This window comes from Pristiophorus japonicus, chromosome 15 (assembly GCF_044704955.1).
Source record: "Pristiophorus japonicus isolate sPriJap1 chromosome 15, sPriJap1.hap1, whole genome shotgun sequence".
NCBI lineage: Eukaryota > Metazoa > Chordata > Chondrichthyes > Pristiophoridae > Pristiophorus > Pristiophorus japonicus.
This window is the reverse complement of record NC_091991.1, coordinates 120307079-120321865: the sequence shown is the minus strand read 5'-3', so window position 1 is coordinate 120321865 and position 14787 is coordinate 120307079.

Sequence of the window (14787 nt, the reverse complement as noted above, 5' to 3'; positions counted from 1 at the left end):
ACCATCAAGCAGAGCTTGAAACACATGACAGAAGGTTCCCTGCAGACCAGGGTATCTCGGATTCTGCTAAGCTACCGGACGCGACCCCACTCGCTTACCAGAGTTCACCCTGCAGAATTGCTAACGAAGAGAGCACTCAAAACCAGGCTCTCCTTAGTCCACCCAGATCTCAATGATCATGTAGAAACCCGGCATCACCGGCATAACGTGTACCACAATTGCGCGGCTATATCGCGTGACATTGAGGTTAATGACCCTGTGTTTGTTCTTAATTACGGTCATGGTCCCAAATGGGTTGCTGGCACTGTGTTAGCCAAGGAGGGGAATAGAGTGTTTGTTGTCAAACTTTTGAATGGACACACGTGCAGAAAGCACTTGGATCAGACCAAACTGTGGTTTACTGACAACCAAGAACAGTTCGAAGAGGACATCACCATCAATGATCCACCCATACACACCCAACCAGCAATCGACCTCGCGGTCAACCATGAGGATGAACCCACCATGCCCGACAGTCCGATCAGACCAGCCACACCACAGTGCAGCAATGATCCGACCAACTCACCTATGCCAGGACTTCAACTCAGGCGATCAACCGGGAACACAGAGCCCCGGATCGCCTCAACTTGCAAATAATTTGTATCTAAGACTTTGGGGGAGAAATTATGTTATGTATAAACATTACCAATGTGTAAGACTTGCCACTAGGGGGCGTACCTGTGGGAGATCCAAGAGTCACCTGCACACCCTGGGCAAGCAGGTATAAAAGGCAATGCACCATGCTGCTTCCTCACTCTGGAGTTACAATAAAGAGACCAAGCTCACAACAGTTTGAGCTTAAAACATACAGTCTTGTGGAGTTATTCTGAACGTAACAATTCAGACCACTGGAAACCAATTCATTCACTCCTCAATCAACCTTCAAATGAGATGTGTGGAGGCTACTTTAAATATCCACACTGGAAATGAGTCATCGATGACCTCATCAGACCCACTTCATTTAATTGGGCTGTAAAACGCACATGAATGTTTTAATTGGGGCCATTAAGTTAAACTCGCACTGCAGCATGTGCTGTCCATGACCCACTGCATGACCCGCACGCACGCAACCCGAATCCAAGGTTTTCTAGCCACTGACTCCATTCCCCTCCCTAGTCATTGTCTGAGGCTGAACTGTACTGTGCACAATATCTGATCCTGAGCTGAGCTCCTGACCCCATTAACTCTCCATCACCAAGACTGCCCGCGTTCACTCCTATATCTGCCATCTCCGCCCTGGCTCAGTTAATCTGCTGATGAAAGCCTCATCTAGACCTTTGTTACCTCCATTCCTGCAAAAATTGTAAAACACCACTGCAGGGTAAAGTAGTAACAGAGCAATGGAAGGAATTTGTGGAAGCGATTGTTCAGGTACAAACTAAGCATATTCCTTTGAAGTGGGAGGGTAGAGCATACAAAGATAATGCACCATGAACATAAAAGAAATAATAGTTAAAATTAAATAGAAAAATTAGGCTTATGGCAATAAAGTTCATTATAGTTTTGGGGGGGATGCGTGGCCCCTTTAACGGGCTACGGGGCCCATTCACAATTCTGCGCATGCGCGTTTTGTTTCAATTTAAAAGCCAGCTCACCGGCTGTGCGGGATCCCGAGAGCATTTAAATGAGGCCTTAAAGGGAACATTGATAACAATGTCAGGAGCAAGGTGCAGTTAATAATCAGGAAGATTATCTAAAGTAGAGGAGGGAATTGAAAAAGTTAATATGGATGGCAAAGAGAGGTTCCGAGAACAAAATAGCAGGTAACATTAAATTGAACCCTAAATAATTTCGGGTCTGAATTTGCGGTTGGTGGAGTAGCTAAGGAGTACACCGCTGATATCGCAAGGAAATCCGCATCGACATCGTGTGATTCTCCCTGCGAGAACTTCCTTTCAAATGTTGCAGAGCTCCGTGGGGCGTACACCCCCATGGAGCCCCGGAGCGCACTGTTGTGCATGTGTAAACCGGGGATCATGAGGGGCATTGCTCCTCTGAAGTGCAAAGTGACAAGAGGAGGGATTCACTCATTGAGGATAAGGATGGAAATGAAGCCACGAGATGTTTTTCTTCTTCTTAGGCAGTCCCTCGGAGTCGAGGATGACTTGCTTCCACACTGAGAATAAGTTCTCAGGTGACTGAAGAGTCCACTGCAGGTGGGGCAGACGGTGGTTGGAGGAACGGGTGGGTGGGGTGCCTGGGTTGCCGCATGTACTCCTTCCTCTGTTGAGCTTAACTTCAGCTTGCTCTTGGCGAAGAGACTCGAGGTGTTCAGCGCCTTCCCGGATGCTTTTCCTCCATTTTGGGCGATCTTGGACCAGCGATTACCAGGTGCCGATAGGGATGTTGCAAATTTTCAGGGAGACTTTGAGGGTGTCCTTGAAGCGTTTCCTCTGCCCACCTGGGGATCGCTTGCCGTGTTGGAGCTCCAAGTAGAGCGCTTGCTTTGGGAGCCTCGAGTCAGACATGCGGACGCTGTGGCCTGTCCATCGGAGCTGGTCGAGCGTGGTCAATGCTTCAATGCTGGGGATGTTGGCCTGAGCGAGAACACTGATGTTGGTGCACTTATCCTGCCAGTGGATTTCCAGGATCTTGCGGAGGCAACGTTGGTGGTAATTTCCAGTGTTATGAGAAGCCTGTTGCATACAGTCCATGTCTCTGAGCCATATAGGAGGGTGGGTATCACGACTGCTCTGTAGACCATAAGCTTGGTGCTGGGTTTGAGGTCCTGGTCTTCAAACACTCTCTTCCTCAGGTGACCGAAGGCTGCACTGCCACACGGAAGGTGGTGTTGGACCTCGTCGTCGATGTCTGCCCTTGTTGACTGTAGGCTCCCGAGGTATGGAAAATGATCCACGTTGTCCAAGGCCTTGTCGTGGATTTTGTTAACCATGGGGCAGTGCTGTGTGACGAGGGCAGGTTGGTAGAGGACCTTTGTCTTACGGATGTCTAGTGTAAGGCCCATGCTCTCGTAAGCCTTGGTGAAGGTGTTAACGATGCCTTGGAATTCAGCCACGAGTGTGCGCAGGCGCATCGAAGCATCATCCCCAGGAAGAAGTTAAGGATCTCATGAGAGCAACAAGGATGAGTATACCTCTTAATTTCTCCAACTCTTTCAAGAGCGTTTCACAACAATCTTTTCAACAGCCCCCTCCCCCCCCCCCCACCCCCGCCTCTCCCCAATCCCCCATGACTCGCAACAATTCTCTCCCCTTCATTACAAGGGAACACAACAACTCCAACTTTCTGATTAAAAGCACATTCACCTCGTCCTTTCCCTTCCACCCCATACACTGATACTATTCTCTTAAGAATATAAGAACATAAGAATTAGGAGCAGGAGTAGGCCATACGGCCCCTCAAGCCTGCTCCACCATTCAATAAGATCATGGCTGATCTTCGACCTCAACTCCATTTTCCCATATACTTTGATTCCCACATACTACCACTTGCACAGCCACCAATGTCCCCCATCACTCCTCTCGCACTTCACATCACACACACTTGGCTTTACATTCATCACCTCCCCTTCCTCATCTTGCGTCTTCTCCATCTCTCAACATATACACTATATGCACAAGCCACCAATGCTCCATGTACCTTTTCAATAGCCACTCACTAGTAGTATGCAGCACACAATGACTGCACGGGAGACTCTTTGTGGAGCATCTTGTAGGAACTCCCAGATCTGTTGAGACACTCAAACCATATCTTCAGCATCCCCATAGCATTATAATTATGATCCTGGCGGTCCCATGACCTCTATTATATCGCTGTTGCTCGGGAGTGGTGGGGTTGTGGATGGGTGACATGAGCCATGTGGGTAATAAGTATACCTTGACCCCAGCAACCATCCTGCCACATTCCCGGGAGGGTCAAATACTGGGAGGATGGTTGAGTGTCTCAGGATAAGTACATCGTGACATTTGCCTGGGTACTTTGCAGAAACTTGCATGACCTTGTTTCTGTGATCAGTCACTAGCTGCACATCAATGGAGCAGTATGCTTTTCTATTGATCAATACAGCTGGCTGGTGATCTGGTGCCCCGAGGGCAACATGTGAGCAGTCAATAACAACCTGCACAGGGGAGGCCAGCCACTGCTGCAAATCCCCAGGCGCACTCCTGCTGCCTGCGGAGGCTGGCGGAGAATGTGAGGTATGGCTATCCCCGGTGAAGATCTGTTATTGCAGCTGAGCACTGCAGACCGGTAGATATGGGTGATGTCCCCTGCAGAAGACCGGAAAGAGCCAGTGCTGAAAACGTCGGCTGTGGCCACTTTGAGATCCACTTTATCCTTTAATGACAGTCGGTATGTAAGCAAGGAAACAGTATGAGGAGCTTGGCTTCACCCACCACTGGCTTGCTGGAATCAGATACTTCGCCACCACCAGTAGCAGAGTTTAAGAAACATATGCTTTATATCCCTAAGAGCTCAGGCGGTAAGTGCACTGACAAGTGTGGTATACACTAGGTTCCCAAATTGTTCATTCTGTGCTGGATTCGCCAATCTCAGTTAGCTTGGGGCTTATTGGTCTCAACAGCACTAGAGAGGGGGAAACAATTAACCAAGGTTCCCACTTCTTTGACCGGTATCTGCAAACTACGCGTGTGTGGATGTTAGGTGTGCAGTACCATCCACAATGCATGAGTCTGCCTCAGCTCCTGCATAAAATATTGCCCCTTGGGCAACATACTGGAGATGACTGTGGCCTAGAATGACCCACCACCTTCGGAGGAAGAGAGGGTGAAAATTGGAGGGGAAACATTTTTTTTAAGTATGTGCTTCAGGGGAGCATCAGACAAAACAATTCTATCTGTTAAACAACTAAAGTCTGCCGGAAAAGCTTCTATTTAAATTTGGAATACATCTTTAATCATCCCTACATGCTTAAAATCTCCATGAAAAACTGGAAACATTTGTCATGAAAGGGTATCATAATAGAAACAGGAGCATACCATTCTTTGTGTATCTGAAGGTCTTTTATACTCATCTTTTGTGTCCTTGGAGAGGGATTGAGTGCGATCAAATGAATCACTTTACGATTTTTGGCTCCAAGTTTCAGCACCACACATTCTGTGGTCAGGTATTGATTTGGCCTGCAGAAAGCATGAATTAATCCCAACTGTATATAAACATTTATTTATAAGCTAGTATGATTGGTGCCAGTGGTAGCACTCTCGCCTCTGAGTCAGAAGGCTGTAGGTGCAAGTCCCACTCTCGAGACTTGAGCATAAAATCTAGGCTGACACTCCAGTGCAGTGCTGAGGGAGTGCTGCACTGCCAGAGGTGCCATCTTTCGGATGAGACGTTAAACCAAGGACCCGCCTGCTCTATCGGGTGGATGTAAAAGATCTCATGGCACTGTTTTGAAGAAGAGCAGAGAGCCAACCCCTGGCCAATATTTATCCTTCAACCAACATAACTAAAAACAGTTCAGTTCAGTTCCGTTTTGGTCTCCTAATCTGAGGAAGGACGTTCTTGCTATTGAGGGAGTGCAGCGAAGGTTTACCAGACTGATTCCCGGGATGGCGGGACTGACATATGAGGAGAGACTGGATCAACTGGGCCTTTATACACTGGAGTTTAGAAGAATGCGAGGGGATCTCATAGAAACTTATAAGATTCTGACAGGACTGGACAGGTTAGATGTGGTAAGAATGTTCCCGATGATGGGGACGTCCAGAACCAGGGGACACAGTCTTAGTAGAAGGGGTAGGCCATTTAGGACTGAGATGAGGAGAAACTTCTTCACTCAGAGAGTTGTTAACCTGTGGAATTCCCTACCGCAGAGAGTTATTGATGCCAGTTCATTGGATATATTCAAGAGGGAGTTATATATGGCCCTTGTAGCTAAAGGGATCAAGGGGTATGGAGAGAAAGCGGGAAAGGGGTACTGAGGGAATGATCAGCCATGATCTTATTGAATGGTGGTGCAGGCTCGAGGCCTACTCCTGCACCTATTTTCGATGTTTCTATGTTTCTAAAACAGATTATCTGGTCATACTGATGGTTTTGTTTCTTGCTTTCTCCATCCTCATGATCTCTATAAACGAGGCTGCCAATTTATTTTTATATTTGTCCTGAACTCAGAGGTTTTGTGCTATATTTCTGTAACTAGGTTGGGCATGGCCATAATCATTTGACTGGGACCTTCATTGAGTCAGCAGAATGGAGACATTCACCCTGGGAAACAGAGAACCTCATTCGATCATTTGGCATGATCTGAGATAAACCAATACCACAAACTAATATGCGAGCATAGAAGTTTCAAAGGAATGATGAGCAGCTGGGGTTGTATCCAAGGAAACCTCAGTTGAGGACAAATGCATTAACATACAGCATACATGACAAATACATAACAAGAATTGAATTAGGAAATGTGTATAATGGAGGACTTTAACTTCCAAAGTATTAATTTGTCCAGTAGGTAAAATATAGACTCATGGTAAAAACACAACTAAACTGGCTCACTGGTCATGTCCAAATTGGACAAAAACAGAAATATTTTTAATAGATTTACGGAAAATCAGGAGAACATGGATAGGTACCAAACTTGGCTGAAGGCATTGAATCTTCTCCTTCTTAGGCAGTCCCTCGGAGTCGAGGATGACTTGCTTCCACATTAGTATTAGTTCTCAGGTGATTGATGAGTCCAATGCAGGACCTACAGTCTCTGTCACAGGTGGGGCAGACGGTGGTTGAAGGGACGGGTGGGTGGGGTGCTTGAGTTGTCGTGCGCTCCTTCCGCTGTTTACGCTTGGTTTTCACGTGCTCCCAGCGAGGAGACTCGAGGTGTTCGGCGCCTTCCCGGATGCTTCTCCTTCACTTTGAGCGGTCTTGGGCCAGGGATTCCCAGGTGTCGGTGGGGATGTTACACTTTTTCAAGGAGGCTTTGAGGGTGTCCTTGAAGCATTTCCACTGCCCACCTGGGGCTCGCTTGCTGTGTCGGAGCTCCGAGTAGAGCGCTTGTTTTGGGAGTCTCGTATCGGGCATGTGGGCAATGAGGCCCATCCATCGGAGCTGATCGAGCGTGGTCAATGCCTCGATGCTGGGATGTTGGCCTGAGCGAGAACACTGACGATGATGCTCCTATCCAGCCAATAGATTTGCAGGATCTTGCAGAGGTAGCGTTGGTGATATTTCTCCAGTGTTTTGAGGTGCTTGCTGTACATAGTCCATGTCTCTGAAGTTTATAGGAGGGCGGGTATCACTACTGCTCTGTAGCCCATGAGCTTAGTGCTGGGTTTGAGGTCCTGATCTTCAAACACTCTCTTCCTCAGGCGACTAAAGGCTGCACTGACACAATAAAGGCAGTGTTGGACTTCGTCATCGCCGCCTGCCCTTGTTGACAGTAGGCTCCCGAGGTATGGAAAATGGTCCGCGTTGTGCAAGGCCTCGTCATGCATCTTGATAATTTGGGAGCAGTACTTTGTGGTGGGGCAGGTTGGTAGATAAGCTTTGTCTTACGGATGTTCAGTGTAAAGCCCATGCTCTCGTATGCTTCAGTGAAGGTGTTGACAATGGTTTGGAGTTCGACCTCTGAGTGAGCACAGCCATAAGCATCGTCTGCATACTGTAATTCAATGACAGAGGATGGGATGACCTTGGATCTGGACTGGAGGCGCCAGAGGTTGAACAATTTCCCGATTGTTCTGTAGATTAGCTCCACTCCAGCGGGGAGCATACTGAGGGTGAGATGGAGCATTGCAACAAGGAAGATCGAGAACAGCGTTGGTGCGGTGACACTGCCTTGCTTGACACCAGTCCATACGTGGAATGGGTCAGTGGTGGATCCATTGGTCAGGATGCATGTCATCGTAAAGCAGGCGGTGGATGGGGACAAACTTTTGAGGGCAGCCGAATTTGAGGAGGACACTACATAATCCCTCATGGTTGACAGTATCAAAGGCCTTTGTGAGGTCAAAGGAGGCCATGTACAGAGGTTGGTGCTGTTCCCTGCATTTCTCTTGTAGTTGTCGCGTGGTGAAGATCATGTCCATTGTGCCTCCCAGTGGTCGGAATCTGCTTTGCGACTCTAGGAGGAGTTCTTGAGCCCCAGGGAAAAGGTGATTGAGGAGGATTCTTGCGATGACTTTCCCGGTGGCAGATAGCAGGGAAACTCTTCTGTTGTTACCGCAGTCGGACTTATCGCCTTTCTTGAAGATGGTCACGATTACAGCTTCTCTGATATCCCCTGACATGCTCTCCTCCTTCCAGATGAGAGAAATTAGTTCATGTATTCGAGCCAGTTGTGCTTCACCGCCATACTTTAGTGCTTCGGCGGTGATTCCATCTGCTCCTGAGGCCTTGTTGTTCTTGAGCTGACGGTTGGCCGTTCCAACCTTGTGCCGGGCTTGAGATATGCTGAGATGGTGGCGGGTAGCATGCTGTGGGATGGAGTCGAGGACACTCACGTCGAAGATAGAGTCTCAGTTAAGGAGATCTTTGAAGTGCTCCTTCCAACGGACACTGACTGCCTCTCTGTCCTTGATAAGTACCTCTCTGTTCTTGGCCAGCATTGGGGTGGGACTTTGCGTGCTTGGCTCGTAAGTAGTCTTGACTGTGCCAAAGAATCCACACATGTCATGTTTGTTGGCTAGTTGCTGGATCTCCTGTGCTTTCTCCACCCACCAGCTGTTCTTTAGGTCATGAATTTTTTGTTGGACCTCGGCCTTCAGACATCTGTAGAGCTGCTTTCTTGCTCTCAAGTTGTGTTGCTGTTTCCAGTTCAAGAATGGCTTGTGCTTGCGGCTTATTAGCTCCTGGATCTCCTGGTTGTTCTCGTTGAACCAATCTTAGTGTTTCCTGGTCGAGTAACCGAGCATCTCTACATAGGTACTAATTATGGAAGCCTTGAGAACAGCCCAGGCACTGTGGACACTGCATCTCCGATTCACTGGGAGTAATCAGGTTGGTTGTGAGGCACTGGCTGAATAGGGCTTTCTTAGCCGGGTTTTTGAATGCTCCAGTGTTGATTTTCCTGCAGCATAGTTTCTGTTGCTGCCTCTGTTTTGGGGCTACATTGATGGAAATGACAGAGCAGATTAGGCGGTAGTCCATCCAGCAGTCGTGAGCTCCTATTATGGTGCAGGTAATGCGGATGTCCTTGTGGTCCCTTGCTTGGACGATGACTGTGAACCAGGGGTCACAGTTTAAGGATAAGTGGTAAGCCATTTAGGACCAAGATGAGGAAAAACTTCTTCACTCAGAGAATTGTAAACCTGTGGAATTCTCTACCACAGAAAGTTGTTGAGGCCAGTCGTTAGATATATTCAAAAGGGAGTTAGATGTGGCCCTTACGGCTAAAGGGATCAAGAGGAATGGAGAGAAAGCAGGAATGGGGTACTGAAGTTGCATGATCAGCCATGATCATATTGAATGGTGGTGCAGGCTTGAAGGGCCGAATGGCCTACACCTGCATCTATGTTTCTATGTTTCTATGTAGTCTAGCATGATGTAGCCTAACTTGGATAGGTACCAAACTCAGTTGAAGGCATTGAACACAGCTATCAAAGCAGACGAAAGGATACAGGAGGAGAGAATAATGGATGGGTGTCATAGTGTTAGCAAGGCTTTTTTCAAACATGTAATCATGTCCTTCTGTTTTAGACATAAGCTGCTATTACTGAGCCAAGACTGTCACATGAAGATTAGGAAAGACCTGAGATCCCTTCACAATGCTCTACTCGGAACTCCTACACGGCAAGTGAGCCCCAGATGGGCAGAGGAAACATTTCAAGGACACCTTCAAAGCCTCCTTGATAATGTGTAACATCCCCACCGATACCTGGGAGTCCCTGGCCAAAGACAGCCCTAGGTGGAGGGAGAGCATCTGGGAGGGAGGTGAGCACCTCGAGTCTCGACGCCGAGAGCATGCAGAAAGCAAGCACAGACAGCGGAAGGAGTGTGCGGCAAACCAGGCTCCCCACCCACCCTTTCCTTCAATGACTGTCTGTCCCACCTGAGACAGAGGCTGTAATTCCCACATTGGACTGTACAGTCACCTGAGAACTCACTTTTAGAGTGGAAGCAAGTCTTCCTCGATTTCGAGGGACTGCCTATGATGATGATGATGATGCTATTACTGAGCCAAGACTGTCACATGAGGATTAGGAAAGAACTGAGATCCCTTCACAATGCAAACAGGGCTGAAACAGAGGAAGAACTAATAGTAGTTAATGACCTTGATTGCCATAGGAAGTGCTGTCCCTGCCCTGGTGTGGAGCTCGAGTTCTTGCATGAAGCACGGCTCCCCAGTGAGGTGTGCCAATCGATTTGTGAAGACCCCTGTGGGTGTAGGGACTCCTGTGGCCTCCCCTCCCACTCCCTCTTCTTTCAGCAACTGCAGATCTGCAGCCTCTCCCTTGTTGGTGTTGCTGCTTCTCATCCAGGAGGCCCAACGTAAGACACAGCAGAACACCCATGACTGCGGCAACTGTAAAGATAATATATTTTTTATTAATTCAGGGACTAAGGGCATCGCTGGCAAGGCCAGCATTTATTGCCCCTCCCTAACTGCCCTCAATTGAATGGCTTGCTCAGTCATTTCAGGTGGCTGTTAAAGAGACAACCACATTGTTGTAGTTTTGGAGTCACATGTCGGCTAGAACAGGTAAGGGTGGCAGATTTCCTTCCCAAAAGGACATTGGTGAACCAGATAGTTTTTTTATGACATTCTGGTAGTATCATGGTCATTATTACTGATACTAGCTTTTATAATTTCAGATTTATTTAATTAACTGAATTTAAATTCCCCAGCTGCTTTGGTGGAATTTGAACTCATGTCTCTGAATCATTAGTCCAGGCCTCTAGATTACTCGGCCAGTAACATAACCATTATGCTACTATACCCTATAGTTACTGCACCTCTAAAATGTAGATTAAAGATGTTTTAAAGCAGTGCAAAGGAGCCTAGGCCTATATTCCCTCGAGTTTAGAAGAATGAGAGGTGATCTCATTGGAACATGTACATTTCTTACAGGGCTTGACAGGGTAGATGCAGGGTGGATGTTTCCCCTGGCTGGGGAGTCTAGAACCAGGGGTCACAGTCTCAGAATAAGGGGTCAGCCATTTAAGACTGAGATGCAGAGAAATTTCTTCACTCAAAGGATAGTGAACCTTTGGAATTCTTGACACCAGAGAGCCGTGGATGCTCAGTCATTGAATATATTCATGTCACGTATGTACATTCTGTTTGTAGCCACCAGATGGTGTCATTGTTGGAGGCCACTGAGCAGCACGCACACGGTGCTGCTCAGGTATGAAAGGCCAGCCATTTTGAGAGTCAGGCACTTTGGGCCTAAAAAAGCAGAGCCAAGGTTGTACCTTGCTGAGTTAAACAGTACTCATTTTAAACCTTTATTGCATACATAACATTTGGCGACGAGAATAGAAGAACCTTTGTTTGCAAAATGAGCACGATTGGATTTTTAGAGCGATTTGTGGAGGGAGAAGATTGGGCAGACTTTGTGAGCTGTTTGAACCAATACTTTGTGGTTGAAGGGGGTCAACGATGCAGATCGATGCCGGGCCGTGTTCCTCATGCTGTGTGGTTCAAAGATCTACGGTCTGATAAAGAATCTACTCATGCCTAGTGAGAAAACAGAGAAAATGTACAAGGAGTTGTGTACATTGGTACAGGAGCACCCCAAGCCAGACGATGGCATCATCAACTTGAGAAACAGGTTTTATACACACGTTCGTTCGGAGGGCCAGAGCACGGCGGAATTCGTTGCCAACCTGAGACGTCTAGCGGGACCATGCAAGTTCAGGACGGTGTTGGCAGACATGCTGCGGGACTTGTTTGTTATCAGTATCAACCACGAAGTGATCCTGCCCAAACTTCTGGTGGTGGAGGAGTTGGATTTACAAAAGGCCATCCAGATCGCTCTATCATGTATGACGACGGACAGCAGTCTAAAGCAAATCGAGGTAAAAAACCGAACCTCAGCAAGTACTGTAACTGCGATTGATCCGGCGCTCGGCAGAGCAGCACATGGCAGGGCCTATCCGGCTGCGTTCACAAAACCTGTAGCTGCCCAAAGTCCGCCAGTGGGAATGTATCCAACTTCTCCATGTTGGCGTGCCGATTTAAGCAATAGAGCTGCAAAGGCTGTCTGAGAGTGGGGTATCTCCAGCGCAAGTATCTGCAGATAAGCAAGCGAGCTGCGACACACCACGTGGAGGATGAAAGTCAGACTAGCACGTATCCGGATACGCAATCCGAGATGCCAAAGGAGGAAGTGTATGGACTGTACTCCTTCATAACCAAGAGTAAACTAATTTTGATTGATGTGAAGTTTAACGGGATACCGGTATCGATGGAACTAGACATAGGGGCGAGTAAATCGATCATGAACGAGAGGGCATTTAATAAACTGTGGGATACTAAGACTGTGAGGCCCAGGCTGAGCCCTGTTAATGCCAAGCTGCGCATGTACACCAAAGAACTGATAAAGGTGATTGGCAGTGCACAAATTAACATGTCATATAACGGTGCGGTTCACAAGTTACCGCTGTGGTTTGTTCCAGGCAATGGCCCAATGCTGCTCGGCAGGAACTGGTTGGAGAAAATCAGATGCAACTGGAACGACATAAAGGCATTGTCATCGGAGGAAGATACATGTGCTTAAGTATTGAGCAAGTTCCCCTCGCTGTTCGAACCGGGTATCGGCAACTTCACGGGAGCCAAGGTGCAGATCCACGTGGACTCAGATGCAAGACCCATCCATCATAAAGCTCAGGCAGTGCCGTATATGATGAGGGAGAAGATCGAAATTGAACTGGACAGACTCCAGCGTGAAGGGATCATATCACTGGTCGAATTTAATGAATGAGCCAGCCCCATTGTTCCTGTGCTGAAAAGTGATGGCACAGTCAGAATCTATGGAGAATACAAGGTTACGATCAACAGGGTTTTGAAACAAGATAAATACCCGTTACCGAAAGCTGATGACTTGTTTGCGACGCTAGCCGGAGGGAAGTCGTTCACAAAACTGGACTTGACGTCGGCCTATCTGAGACAGGAATTGGTCGAGACTTCGAAGAGACTTAGGTGCATTAACACGCACAAAGGACGGTTTATTTACCACAGGTGCACTTTTGGAATTCGCTCGGCTGCAGCAATATTCCAGAGGAATATGGAAAGTCTACTGAAGTCCGTTCCCAGAACCGTCGTGTTCCAAGGTGACATCCTGATCACCGGTCGTGATTCCAAGGAACATCTGACAACCTGGAAGAGGTTCTACTGCGTTTGGATAGAGTGAGACTCAAACTGAAACACTCGAATTGCGTCTTCATGGCACCGGAGCTCGAATTCTACAGGAGGAAAATCGCCGCTGATGGCATCAGACCTACTGACGTGAAAACCAAGGCCATCAAGAATGCAACCAAGCTGCAGAATGTGACAGAGCTGTGTTCATTCCTGGGTTTACTCAACTACTTTGGTAACTTCCTACCTAAATTGAGCACCTTACTAGAACCACTGCACATACTATTGAGAAAAGACGACAACTGGGTGTGGGGCGCGTCGCAAGACAGAGCATTTGAGAAAGCCACCAATCTGCTTTGCTCGAACAAGCTGCTGGTACATTATGACCCATGTAAACATTTAGTTTTGGCCTGTGACGCATCGCCATATGGTATTGGTTGCATACTTCGACAAGCCAATGAGTCGGGGAAACTTCAACCTGTCGCGTATGCATCCAAAAGTTTGTCCAAATCAGAAAGAGCCTACAGCATGGTAGAAAAAGAAGCTTTAGCGTGTGTGTACAGTGTTAAAAAATTGCATCAATACCTGTTCGGTCTGAGGTTCGAATTAGAGACTGATTACAAGCTGCTCATTTCATTGTTTTCCGAGAGCAAAGGTATCAATACCAACGCTTCATCCCGCATCCAAAGGTGGGCGCTGACATTATCTGCCTATGATTATGTCATTCGCCACAGACCTGGCACAGAGAATTGTGCCGATGCTTTGAGCCGGTTGCTGTTTCCCACACCGGAGGTGGAAACGCCACAACCGGCGGATCTAATGTTAATCATGGATGCTTTTGAGAGTGAAGGTACCCCTGTCACGGCTCAACAAGTTAAGACCTGGACCAGCCAGGACCCGATATTATCGGTAGTAAAGGGTTGCATCCTCAAAGAGGATTGGTCTGCCATACCTAAGCAAATGTGTGAGGAGGCCAAACAGTACATTTGTTGCAAGGACGAACTATCTATTCACGCAGATTGCATATTGTGGGGCAATCGCGTTGTAATGCCCAAGAAAGGAAGAGGGAAGTTCGTGCATGAGTTACACAGCACACATCCTGATATAGTAATGATGAAGGCCATCGCCAGGTCCCATGTATGGTGGCCAGGAATTGATTCTGAGCTGAAAGCATGAGTGCATCAGTGCAACACTTGCATGCAACTCAGCAAAGCACCAGCGGAATCGCCGCTGAGTCTGTGGTTGTGGCCATCCAATCCTTGGTCCAGGATCCATGTAGATTTTGCAGGTGCCTTCCTGGGCAAGATGTTTTTAGTGGTAGTGGACGCTTATTCAAAGTGGATAGAATGCATAATCATGTCATCCAGCACGTCCATAGAGAATCTCAATGTCATGTTCGTGACACATGGTCTGCCTGACATATTGGTGACTATGGGTTGTGCTTCACCAGTCAGGAGTTTCAGGAGTTCGTGAAACTTAATGGCATAAAACGTGTAAGGTCAGCACTGTGCAATGGGCAAGCTGAACGTGCACTA